General features: G+C 43.0%; 1 protein-coding gene and 1 long non-coding RNA gene across 5 annotated transcripts in view; both read left to right on the top strand.

Moving 5' to 3' along the window:
• Positions 1-13,988, top strand: part of SH2D4B (SH2 domain containing 4B) — an 86,952-nt gene that overhangs the window by 63,735 nt on the left and 9,229 nt on the right. The gene's annotated exons all lie outside the window — the stretch shown is intronic.
• LOC308585345 lies at positions 2,554-12,044 on the top strand. The gene is made up of 3 exons (XR_014007308.1): positions 2,554-2,846; positions 7,046-7,094; positions 11,048-12,044. It is a non-coding gene; the product is annotated as an uncharacterized lncRNA (long non-coding RNA).

The following is a 13,988-nucleotide window of genomic DNA, read 5'->3' as shown; positions in this document are numbered from 1 at the left end:
TTGCTTCTTAGGATGGCTTTTAAGAGAATTGTGATTTTAATTTGTTCTGGTTTCAAAGTCCTCTTATTCCTTGGCTTTGTAGTTAAGTATAGACTGTAATTTGCAATGTGTCGTAAATATACTGGTATATTTTAGTAATGCTGCTCAATAAGCTGCAAAGAATGATATCCGCCTGCCCCCCCAGCTGGGCAGCATACAAAATTAATATCCTATTTCAAACAACAGTTTTCTTTTGCAGCAGTGTCACTGAAATTAAATAATTCAGATTAAGTGGTTCACGGGCACTAGACGAGGTGCTTTGAATCTGAGCTACGATCAGAAATCTGTTGGAAGACATTAGGAAGCCAGTTCCGATTCGGCTGCATTGTTGGAAAAGGCTGGTTCCTTGGCCATCAGGGATGATGGCAAACTGAGAAGCAGGTGGAAGAGGCAAACAGGGAAGTGGAGACAGGCAGCCTGGGAGCAACTCTCAGAAATGAGTTGGTTACTAATCTCTTTTGTTTTGTTACTGCAGCAGCCTCGGAGGGCTTCCAGACCGTTGCAATTTGGGACAGGGGGTGAGAGTCAGTCACATTCGGGTAAATTCAGGTTGCACAATTAAAGCTGATTTGGTGCTCTTGTGCAAAAACCTGCTTCCCCCCCTCTGCTTTATGCAATAAGGAAAATGGTGGGGAAATGTACCAGATAGTGTGGGATAGTAATTGCTTGACACAAGGCTATCTAACCTTTATCTGAGGTCCTTTCTCCATCTCTCTCCTCTGAGAGGTGGCTTGGAGGCTGATGACTAGGGGAGGTGGCCTTCTCAGTTGTGGCTCCCCATCTGGCTCTCACCAGAGAGGATCACCTGGTGTTTTCAGTGACATCTTTTCAATGCTGGTAAAGTCTTACCTGTTCCCCCAGGCCTTTGATGGACTGAGATGGTTCTGTTTTATCGTGCTGCCGAAGCTTCTTATGGCATTTTACATGTTGTATGAAAAAGGAGGATTTTAGCTTAGGCCTCTTCACATGTATTCTGCAGTGGTACCATTCCAAAGGAGCTTCCCTATACGTTTTTCCTGAATATCTGAGATGGCTCTTTATGTCCTGTTTTGGGCTCATTTGCCATCTCTCTGACACACAGGCCGAGCTTAGCTTTAACTGGCCTCTACAGCAAACAGTTATTTTCACATTAGCAACAAATTGCAATTAGGGCAGGCGAGACACAGTTCAATATGAGTTGCCACCAAAAGGAAAGCAGTGAAGGGTGTGTGAGAGAGAGAGATCAGCATCTCTAGTAAATTAGTAACTTCTCAATGACAGTAATACAATGTTTGGTCTTCTTTCAGGCTGCCCAATTAACCTTTTTGACTATTCAATACGTAAAAGCCGGACCAATCATTTTACTCGTCCATCATTAAATAATTGAAGTCATGTCAAAGATGGTGTATCAATGAAGAACTGAAGTTGTTGACAAAACATTTGCACTCTGTTGATGGTGAACTTGAGACGGAGATGAAATGAAGCCGATCAAATCAATAATAGACCTTCGATACTTGTTGATTATTGATTGTGGTCATTGGTTTAAGACCAACGAAAGGAAAGACTGCTTCACGTAAAGTGTTTCTGACATATGGAATCATTACATTCAAGAACTGTTGATGGCCTCTTGCTTCAATGGCTTTTGAAAAGGGATTAAATTTATGCAATGCTTTTTTCGGGGGAGATGCAGGGGTATACATACCCCTAAACATTTTGTGAATCTAAGTTTGGCCTCATTGAGGGGCAGTATTTCAATATGAGTAGGAAAATGAGAGTACCCCTAATTTATTTTTTTAGAAAAAACCCACACTGAATTTATTTATGGCAGATCTAGGTCCAAGAGATGGGATCTTTCCCCCCCTTTTAGGACTTCTCATTTATTCTAACTTTCAAAACATTTCAACATGAGAATCAGTTCAACCCAAAGGCATTTGGTGCAGATTAAAACAGAATGCTGAGCAGACATCTAAACAGAGTCTTATTAATTCAGAATTGCACAACCTACTAGTAACTACTGGAAAAGGGTCAAAACTCAGAGAGCAAAATTGGTGAGACCCCTTGGGGATTCTTTCATATTCCATTGAAGGCCTTGTAGATGAAAAGATCAATGAGTCAATATGCAGTGACTCAGCCTATGTCACAAAATTCATAGTTCTTTGAGTTAATTCATCATGGTGCAGCACTGCTGAGCAACAATGCAACCCTGCAGTGTTAGGAGACAGCTGCTGTGACATACATTTGTAATACTTTAATATGTCCCAGAGGATCCCCCCCCCAAGTGTACTGCGCTCAGCAGGGTTTCCTAGATGAAACTTCTCAGAGTTTTTGAGAGTTAAGGCTGTGGTTTGTATACGTTTGGTTCATAGCTGAGGAGACTGTCGTTCATCATAGTGCACGGTAATATTTTGAGGCGCTTGGTGATAACGAGAGGACCAATTGCATTTGTCTATAGTTTAACCTGATGGGTGATGTTTATAATCCAGGCCTGCAGCATTCATATGAAGAGAACTACTGAAAACAAGCCCCAAGGGCAGCTGATCTATCAATAAAGGCAGCCAAAGTCCAGCTCAGTACAGGAACCTCTGTAAATGTAGTTGGACAAACAGACCAGTGATGTCATAATGACCGTATCGGCCAATCAGGAGGCATTTTCATTTTCTTCTAGCTATTGACTATGTAACTGATGTAGTTATAACAGACTGGCAATGAAGTTCTAGATTTAGAAAAACTTTCTAAAGACTTCTCTTCAGACCAAGCTCATTAATTTTGCCTGCACAAGAAGTAAGAAAGTGTGTTGCAGTTGAGACACCCAATTTTATCTATAACAGGTAGAGTGAGCCCTCAGAAACAGCAAACCATTAATATAATTATAATCAAGTAGAGTTGTGTAAAGGCTGGATTGCGGTAGCAGATGCAATGCACAGAGCATCAGAAACAAGGAGATACAGAGTTCTGCTTTTCCTAGAGCCAAGATGGGGAACTTGTGGCCTTCCAGATGTGTTGGACTCCAGGTTCCATCAGCATGGCATGGGGTTATGGGAGCTGTAGTCCAACAGCATAAGAAGGTCCATAGGTTCTCCCTCTCTGAGCTAGAGTTTAGGTATGTTTACATTACAGCTTTTTCTGCATCCAGTGCACACCCACTGCTAGTTTTTGAAGCCTCATTTAGCCACAGCCCATATCGATCCTGTAGTTGCTTGACAAATACCGCTTTTTGATGCATTTCCCCTCAAACCAGCTTCAATTCAAAATGGATGTGGAGTAATTGGTAATGTGAACATTGGAGATAGCTGCCACACGTGTGCATATGACTCTCTGTGTGTGTTGCAGTGGGTGGGAAACCAAACAGTTCATGTGTCAAGTGAAGACATCCCTGACCCCTCTCTGATGTGAACAACAGTGTGTAAATGTGACTTGAAACGCTGCTGGTGTGAATATACCCTATATGACAATCAAGGTATGGAGCAGCTGCTTTTAGGTTATGTGCAGATTAGCACAGCAAAATCTACTGCTTTTGCTCCAAATGTATGAGCATCTGAAGGAAAGCTGAGGAAGCAAAAAGACTGCCTTTCCTCTTCACAAACTAATTAGCTGGAACAAAGGCTTTCACAGCTTCCCACAAAGCATAATAAAGGCAGCACCACAAATTACCTATCTTTCTTTGCAAGCATGCACAACACAATATGTACAATGGGCCACATGTTTTAGGTTAATAACTGGTTTCACACTTAGGAAAGAGTTGTGAAGTGAACACCATCTTGCTTGCTTGCTTCTGCATATTGTATTACATGGGCCAAATGATGTTTGCTTAGAACTGAGATCTCTTTAACTTGCTTGGCTGTCAAAGGCTTTGAATCTCTCTCTCTCTCTCTCTCTCTCTCTCTCTCTCTCTCTCTCTCTCTCTCTCTCTCAATGGTCTGTTCTATATGAGTGAAGGGACGCGGGTGGCGCTGTGGGTTAAACCACAGAGCCTAAGATTTGCCAGTGTGGTGTAGTGGTTAAGAGCGGTAGTCTCGTAATCTGGAGAACCTAGTTCGCGTCTCCGCTCCTCCACATGCAGCTGCTGGGTGACCTTGGGCCAGTCACACTTCTTTGAAGTCTCTCAGCCCCACTCACCTCACAGAGTGTTTGTTGTGGGGGAGGAAGGGAAAGGAGAATGTTAGCCGCTTTGAGACTCCTTAAAGGGAGTGAAAGGCGGGATATCAAATCCAAACTCTTCTTCTTCTTCTTCTTGCCGATCAGAAGGTCGGCGGTTTGAATCCCCGTGTTGGGGTGAGCTCCCGTTGCTCGGTCCCTGCTCCTGCCAACCTAGCAGTTCGAAAGCACATCAGAGTGCAAGTAGATAAATAGGTACTGCTCTGGCGGGAAGGTAAACGGCATTTCTGTGCGCTGCTCTGGTTCACCAGAAGCAGCTTGGCCATGCTGGCCACATGACCCGGAAGCTGTCTGCGGATAAACGCTGGCTCCCTTGGCCAATAAAGCAAGATGAGCGCCGCAACCTCAGAGTCGGTCACGACTGGACCTAATGGTCAGGGGTCCCTTTACCTTTTTATATGAGTGAAACTGAGGGCTTGCCATGGCACTCTCCTTCCTGTTTGCTGCTGAGTTGGAGCAAATGTCAACCAGGAGAAAACCTGAATGGCACTTGCTCTGATTTAGCACTAAAGTGTGGGTTTTCCAGGGGAAAGCAGCGTGGCAAAGGCAAAAGAGCTCAGACCTGTGCTTTCTAGGTGCAGAGCAAGTGGAGGTGTGGACAAGCCCTGAGACAATATTGAACAAATCCTGATTGAAATTTGGTAGGGCCATGAGGGGCCAAATAACATTGCCTCATGGCTAGATTATGTTCACAGGCTACCAGCCAGAGATCATTCCCTGCCCCCTTTTCTTTTTACATAGATGACATTTATATTCACAAACCTCTTTTGCTGATAGACACCCCCCCCCCCAGAGGCTGTCATGGACTGGTTGGATGCAGAAGAATGGTGGGGGGAACTAGTTGGGGAGCCATCAAGAGAAGAAAGCTCAGACCCCAGTGATTGGTGGTGAGATGATGATGAGTGGTCAGACTGGGAGGAGGGAGGAGGTGTGAGAAGCTGAAGGGGTACCATGGCTTAGTGAGCTGGGAGAGTCTGTGGCAGGGAGAAGTCAAGAATCGGAAGGTGAAGCTGGCAAGTGGGAGGAGGAAGGCCAAGAGGCAGGGGTGACTCAGGCTGTTGAAGAGTTAAGGTCCCCCCTTCTTTCTATGACGAGTTCCCCTCCTCTGTCTCCCAGAACCAGAAGAGATATGAAAAGGGTGGAGTATATTTAAAGTATACTGTAGTTCCTGTTTTCATAATTCCCCCGTGGATTATGCCCAGTGTTTTAGGAGACATATACCTCCAGCATGGAAAATGCATTTGTATTCCAGCTCATAAGATTACACTATACTTGCGCTCCATTATTCCAGTGAAATTTAATTTTGACACAAATTATGAGCAATTTTTCTGCAATGAGGGAACATCCCAAACTATCATGACAACCATTTATTAAAGTTTTAAAATGATTGTATAAGATATAGGCAAATGTCATCTTCTTGCTTCTTTCTTTTTGAATTTTGCAACGACTTCCATTTTTCTTTTTCCTTTTCCAGACCATTTTCTCCCGGTAACAGTGCAGATCCAAATAGATAGGCAGCTTCCTATGAATGCTGATGAAATGCATAGGTGCTTAAGAAAGAGCTGAATAAATGAGATTAGGTTTTTGGTGTGTTAGTAATTAGATTTTTTTCCCTGGAATGATGAAAGGGTAGCAGCGCTTTATGATACTACTGGAACAAGGCCACCATTTCATCATATTTATATTGCGGTAACGTCTAGTGGCTGCACTTTTGATCAGAGTCCCATTTCATTTGGAACTCTGCATGCAAATGAGTTCATGCCTTTAGTTTACAATTTGGAGGTGGTCTTGAAATATATAGGACATATCAAATGCAGCGATACCCTAATATGAGGTGGCTGCTTCAGTAGCAGGGCTCTTTTTCAGCCAGAACTCACCGGAACTCAATTCTGGCACCTCTCAGCTGGGTGCCATTGCCATTATAAGAGAACAAGGGAGGCATTCATGGTGAGTTCTGGCACCTCTTTTTCTAGAAAAATAGCACTGGTAGGTAGAGTTAAGAGGTCAGGGCAAAAGGTGGGCAGTGGAGCTGAGCAGAGATAGAAGTGTTTTGAGAGGGCAGAATGGGGAGACCCATTGGCAAGGCAAGACAGCAGTCATCATCAGAAGCAATAAGAGAACTGAAACAGAGGGAGTGGAGTGTAGTGGTTTAATATTTTGTTGGGAGCTGTCCAGAGTGGCTGGGGCAACCCAGTCAGATGGGTAGCAGTTGTTGTTGTTGTTAGATTGTTAGACTCAGAGCTGGGAGACAAAGGTTCGAATCCCTACTCAGCCATGAGAAATGTAGTAGCACTACTACTAGTAGTAAAAACAACAATAACTGCAAAAGGGGCAGGTAAATATTTTCATGGTCGATAAATTCAGAAGTGTAAATAAAGAGAGAGCTGTGTTTCCTGTTTTTCTTATCTGCATTGTGAAATAAATTACAGCTCTGAGATCATGAAATCTTTTTGTGCAAACTGAAATGAAAGACAGAGGAGGGGAGAAATGAAAGGAAGCAACAGCACAGTTCAAAGAAGCATTCATTTGTGGCTCTGCGTTACAAGCAGTGTGCTGTGAGGAGTAATACTGTGGCCCACCTTTCTTGTGCGGCACAGAGCTTGTTAGTGAACGTGGGGGAAATATTTTGACAGCAATCTGAAAAAGGTTTACAGTACTTGAGAGCTTGAATTCAGGAAGAGGCAGGGGGAGACAATGAGAGTTTTAACCACGACTCACAGCAGTGGGTGTAGCACATCTAATTTGCAAGGAAAGCTGCTAGGGAATTCATTCCTGAGCTGCGGAATTCATTTCAGAGAGATTCTGGTGTTCAATTCATCCTGACACTTCAATATTATTTGGGCAGATAATTCTGTAGAGGTTTCTGTTTCAGAAATCTTGAGTAACAAAGCATGGGCAGAGCTACAGTGCTCTTTCAACAGGTAGTTAAAAGGTTAAGTCCAGCTCAATCCTGGATGGTTGTCTAGTCAAAGGCGACTATGGGGTTGCAGTGAATTCTGGAACAAGATGGAGACAGATTAAAATTGCAGAGCTTTGAAAAACTGAAAAACAGAGTGCGAGATTGGCTCCATTATTATCAAATAATGGAGGCATACAATCTGGACAAAAAAGTTGGTTTCCAGGTGGAAAAATCAAAATTGGAAACAGAATTGTTAGATCCAAAAATCAAGAATTTGTCAAGAATGTATAAATTGCTGTTGAAATGGAACACTCAGGATGAAATGGTGAAATCAGTTATGATTAAATGGGCACAAGATGTTGGACATAACATAATGATGGCTGACTGGGAACAGTTATGGACCACAGGTATGAAATTTACGGCATGTAATGTCCTAAGAGAAAATTTAATGAAAATGATTTATAGGTGGTACAGGACACCAGTCAAGCTTGCAAAAATTTATCATTTGCCCGACAATAAATGTTGGAAATGTAATGAGACTGAAGGTACATTCTTTCACCTTTGGTGGACATGCCCAAAGATTAAGACATTCTGGGAGATGATCTATAACAAAATGAAAAAGGTATTTAAATATACCTTTCTGAAGAAACCAGAGGCCTTTCTCCTGGGCATGGTTGGCCAATTGGTGTCAAAGGATAGAACTTTTTTATGTATGCAACAACAGCAGCAAGAATACTTATCGCGAAGTATTGGAAGACACAAGATTTACCCACCCGGGAAGAATGGCAGATGAAGTTGATGGACTACATGGAATTGGCGGAAATGACTGGCAGAATCCGAGACCAGGGAGAAGAGTCGGTGGAAGAAGACTGGAAAAAGTTTAAAGACTATTTACAGAAATACTGTAAAATTAATGAATGTTAGAAAAATGTTGAAATGAAGTTATATGGCCTTAGTAGAAATGCTATAAGGAATTAAGTATAAATAGATTAATAGAGTATTAAAGGAAAAATAAGGTTAGAATATGTTAAGATAATTATAGGATAGAAAACAGAGGAAGATGGAAAGGAATTGCTGAAACAATTAATAGAAGTGGAATACAAAAAGGGAGGTGTGAGGAGTTCGTTGAAATAAGTGAATGAAAGATAAGATATTGAAACTGTTTGATGTGTTTTAAACTGTTTTTGTTTTGTTTTGTTAGTTTAATGTGTTAGTGTTATGTACTGTTTTTGTATTGTATTGTATTGTTTATTTTTTGTAGTGTTTAAATTGTTGGAAAAGTAATAAATATATATATATATATTTAAAAATGACTATGGGGTTGCAGTGCTCATCTTGCTTTTGAGGCCGAAGGAGCTCACGTTTGTCCACAGACTGCTTTCTGGGTCATGTGGCCAGCATGACTAAACCGCTTATTGTGCAACGGAACACTGTGATGGAAAACAGAGCGCACAGAAACCTCATTTATCTTCCCGCTACACTGGTACCTATTTATCTACTTGCACTGGCAAGCTTTTGAACTTCTAGATTGGCAGGAGCTGGGACAGAGCAACAGGAGCTCACTCTGTCTTGGGGAATTCGAACTGCCAACTTTCCAATCAGCAAGCCCAAGAGGCTCAGTGGTTTAGACCACAGCGCCACCCATGTCCCTTTCAACAAATACCAGTCAACTGAGGGCAGAACTAGGGTTTGATGCTTGATGCAAGACTGCTACCAAAAATGGTGGCTCATTTTTTTTATTCCACAAAATTTATATACCACTTACTAGAGCAAGCAGTTTATGCTAGTCTGAAACAGTAATTAAAAGCAAGTTCCATATGAAGAAGAAATCAGGTAAAAAAAACAGTAAATATAAAACACTTTTACTTCCAAAGCCCACACATCTAGTTTACATGCTGAAATTACATGCCTGGGTAGACTTTCTGGAACAACCCAGTTTGAAGTAAATGCCCAAAATAATACAGTTACAGTGGTATCTCAGGTTAAGAACTTAATTCGTTCTGGAGGTCCGTTCTTAACCTTAACCTGAAGTACCACTTTAGCTAATGAGGCCTCCCACGCCGCCACGCCATGATTTCTGTTCTCATCCTGAAGCAAAGTTCTTAACCCGAGTACTATTTCTGGCTTGGCAGAGTCTGTAACCTGAAGCGTCTGTAACTTGAAGCTTGTGTAACCCGAGGTACCACTGTAATATAAGGAGCTCATCTCCCCCCGCAAGCCAATAACATTTAATCTGATTTTTTAGTGTTATTTCTGCTGCTTTTTGCTGTCTTTTCACGGCCCGCCCCCATGAAGCACAACGGAAACAACATGCTGGGTTGCAGCCCCATTGAATTGTCATATATTGTGAGCTCACTGGAGAATGTGTGCAGCCAATGAAGAAGCTTATATTTTGAAATTGGATCCTAAGACAGAAAATGGGAAACCTGCGCCCCGAATCACAACTCCCACCATCCTTGACCTTTGCCATGCTGGCTGGGGGTGATGGGTGTCCAATACCAGGAGGGCCACAGGCTGCCTTTCCCTTTCCTACGATGTGGGATTTTGGGTGCTCCTTTTTGGTCTTGTTTCCAAGCTCTTTGTTACAACAAGATTTCAGAGCAAATAGACTTGGAAGTGGAGAATTGTGGTTCGGCACAAAGGACAGGAAGTAGGCCGCACAGGCGTTGCCATATCCAGACCTACTTTGGAAAGAGTATTTCCCTGACAGCTTCCACCCCCTGCAGCCATACAATTTCCATTCTGAATTTTCAGTAAGCCAGCTTTCCTTACCTTTGATGTACTATGACACTCCCCATCTTGCTCAACCTCTTTCCAGATCCCTTTCCTAAGATCTCCCTCTGTGGTGGCCCTACAACCACCCCAGTTGCATTAAATGGATGGAAAGCAGCTTTGAAGTGAGGGACAGGTCTCCAATCAAGACCCATATAACTAGATGATGCACTAAATATGTCATTGTATTTAAAGTAGGGACGCAAGTGGCGCTGTGGTCTAAACCGCTGAGCCTCTTGGGCTTGCTGATTGGAAGGTTGGTGGTTCGAATCTGCGCGACAGGGTGAGCTCCCTTTGCTCTGTCCCAGCTCCTGCCGACCTAGCAGTTTGAAAGCATGCCAGTGCAAGTAGATGAATAGGTACTGCTGTGGCAGGAAGGTAAATGGTGTTTCTGTGCACTCTGGTTTCCGTCACGGTATTCCACTGCGCCAGAAGTGGTTTTGTCATGCTGGCCACATGAGCCAGAAAGCTGTCTGTGGACAAACGCCGGTTCCCTCGGCCTGAAAGTGAGATGAGCGCCGCAATCCCAGAGTCACTTTTGATTGGACTTAACCATCTAATTGTCCTTCACCTTTTTTACCATTTGTATTTAAAGTATCTAATTTTATTCCTGCTAATAATTGCTCTGGATGCATGGGTGGTCATAACTGGGGCTGTGGGGAGGTTGAGTTAACCCTTTCCCCCCTGGTGCAGTCCTGACAAAGATCTCACCCCTGAAGCTGCTCTTCTCTTTGATAAAGCTCTATTGGCAGCAATGACAACTTCTCTTCTGGGGCAAATAGGATCTTCAGAAGGGGTGATTTTTGGTGGGACAACAGCAGGTGGGGGGGTGAAGAGGGAGGAATTAACCCTGTGTGGTGTGGTTAATTCCTCCCTCCTCACCCCCTGCCTCAAAGCTGTTAATCTAAATGGGAATCAAGAAACATTCAATGCAGCCATGGCATTTAATATATTGTCTCGTATGTCCTGTACTTGAGCCTTTCAACTTGGATTGTGCAGGAAGAATTAAATTACTGCTAAATCTCCAAGGAACTGCCCACACCTAGGGTGATTCACATTTTGAGCACCATTGAAGTTATCCTTGAAATATAGCAGCTTTTTCCCTGGGAATCACTCTCTAATTTATATATTCTCACACCTGGGAAGATTTGTTTTCTTTTACCTTTTATTCATGTCAGTTAAATCCTTATTGCTTGTTCCCAGCTGCAAAATTGTGCTTTTGCTACCAGCAGTACAAGCACGTCTGGTGCGATTTCTTGCGAGCGAGTCTGTGAATTCAGCCTGCAATACCAGCAGATGGTGAATCCCTCCAGCAGTTTAGTTTCTAGGTCCAGCTGTCTTTTGATTCACTTTGCACTGCATTTCAATATATATTAAATAATGCTCCGAGTTAAACAATGGAAGAACTGTAGTATTTGCAATTATAGCCATTCACAGTGCGCTACACCTGGATCAGGGAGACCTGGGTTCAAGTTGTCTCATCCATGGTGCTCAGAGCTGAACAATTGCAGGGAGGGCAGTTTTTGCTGGGTTGTACCATACCAGCGGACAAGCGAGGGGAGGCATGTTTGAAATCTTCAGCACATTAAAAACTGTGATGCCACACCTCTGCACGTACAAAACAAATCCTTGCAGGGACAAGGATGAATGGAAACTGTCTTTGCTGGTATGTTAGTTCTGTATGCTTAGGAAGGTTTTTGTTGCACATTCAACCATATAATTCCCCCCCTTAACAATCTGAAATTGCCAAGTTTGTTCTGACAAGCTCAGGGATATCTCCCAACGTGCTGGTGCTTCTCTTAACCATATCCTGTGAGCCAGTAACTCAAAGACTACAGAGCTCTCCAGAGCCTTAAAAACCAGCCTATTGAACATAGTATTTTTAGTGTTCAGGACTTCAGCAAAGAATAAACAAAATTTCAGAGGTGGAAGGCAGCATTAGAAATCACACCAAGATGGAGATATATTTTGGCCACGAGAGTGCAAATAAAACTACAAATGCTTTCTGCTCAGCTTTTGCTATGAACGCAGTTTTGCTGTTTTTCCCCGACCGGTTGCATACCTGGTCTTGTGTGTACCTTTTTCAAAACCAAAGAAAAGAGGAAAATAGTGGGAACAATGGAAGGGGAGAGGTCAGTGCTATGGATTTCTGCAGATAACATATCTCAAATCACACTAATAAAGGCATCAGTGATTCAAAACAGGGAGCCTCAGGAGAACGAGATGGGATGCCAGACCACTTGAATTCAGACTGTTTCAACTGGTTTTCTACAGATGTTGTTTATTTTCCAATAACTGTCCCGAAGTGAGTGGCTTCTGTAAGCCCCCACTCTTCTCTGTTTGCTTTCTTGTTGTCATGAGAACAGTACAGTATATTTTTTTAAAGCAGAAAGGATGAGGGCTTCCATTTCTCTAATTAACACACACTTGGCAAATGACTGGTTAGATGCAAACTAAAACAAAGAGGTGTGGGAGAGCTGAAAAGAGAAGGTACAGCTCTTGACGATATTAGAAAACTAAACACAGAATTAACAAGAAAGCTTCCTGAGAATTCTTTCCAGCTTTTTTTTTTGGGGGGGGGGAGAGAACTAAAACAAATATGAGTGTTACCCTAAGCTAGCTAAAATGTTATACCCATGAAATAACACCCGTGCCTCAGAACAAAGGTATGCTCTGGCAGGAGAAAAGGTAATGTGGAAGCCTGCTATGTTTTCCTTCCAGTGGTGGGTTTGGGGAGGAGGTGAACAGCTTGTTGAAAATGACCGCATTTGGTGGTGTGTGTCTGATAATGATGGCCAGTGAAATGCTGGATGGCTGTCAGCTCAGTATTTCTGTTGTATATGCAGGGTCCAATCTGATGTCCAGCTGGAATGGATTGCTCAGATCGCGTCAATCTCAGTGGGCAGCCTCAGAAGAGTGATGCTGCAAAGATTATAAAATCAGAGAGCTGGTGTGTGCAAGGTCTTGGATTTGAGCAGGAATAGGGCCAGCTTCAAACTCTATTCAGCCATAAATCTCACAAAATGATTTTGGTTTGGTCACTGTCCATCCACCTAACCCCGCTCTTAGAATTGTTGTGGCAATAAATTGGGAAACACCTGGGTTCCTTGGAGAAAGGGCAAGACGGAGGTAAAACAAGTAAAATGCACCTTAAGTTAGAAAACACTGGCATAGTTGCATTGTCCTTGCCACCCTTTCATCTCCTTAGCTATGTGGGTTTTTTGGGGGGTGGGGAGTTGTCAAGGACATCACGATGGTACATCTCATATGACAACACCCTGGACATTCATAAACAAAATCATGTGGATCAACGCAGCCTTTGGGATGATACAGCAGGTTGAGCGAATGAAGCCAAAGGCAATGGGAGCAGAGAAAAGATGCAATAGCCAGATGAACTAGGGGACACCAAATAGCGTCAAAACAGCACGTGTGTTTGGTGACGTGAGAATTTTTTCTGTAATTTGCCTGTAACACGCATGCTACTTTTGAATTGAATATTGAAACCGGAGAATATTTGTCACAGCTCTGACATTAAATATGTGGAATACATGTGCATAGATTTGCACATTGCATCCTCTCCAGCTTTAGAGGGAATATACATATTTAAAAGGGAGGTGCACAGCAGGGAAGTCTACTTCAAAACCTGAGGATCAGCTTTAATATTTCTCTTTACAATACAGTCTTCTTCTGCTTGCCACTCTGTATGTATTCATACACACTCTGAGCTGGCTGCTTCCCTATAGGTCCAGCTGTGCTTTCCGGATTGCAGTTATCCTTGAGTGAGCATTGCTTAGCTCTGTCTACCCAAGGCACAGGGAACCCTTTTCAATTCATGGACCACATTCCCTTGTGGACAGCTTTCTGGGGGCCACATGCCAGTGGTGATGGGCGGGGGGCAGAAGCAGAACTGGGTGGCACAATGGATGTAAATTTTACCTTGTACAACAAGCTAATTTATACATACACTCACATACATACACTACTGGTTTGGAGGCAGGATTCTGGCTAACTGCAGGCTAGAATGCAGTAGCTATATTTTGGTACAGCCAGCCAGCTGTTAAATTGCGTGATACGGGGAACGGTAGAAAGGAGCCAAACGAGATAGCCACTGGGGCCAGTTCAGCCCTCTCTAATATCTGTGATT

This window comes from Podarcis bocagei, assembly GCF_964188305.1.
Source record: "Podarcis bocagei genome assembly, chromosome: 4".
In the NCBI taxonomy this organism is placed as follows: domain Eukaryota; kingdom Metazoa; phylum Chordata; class Lepidosauria; order Squamata; family Lacertidae; genus Podarcis; species Podarcis bocagei.
Note: the sequence above shows the minus strand (reverse complement) of the source record. Positions and strands in the feature narration are given on the sequence as shown.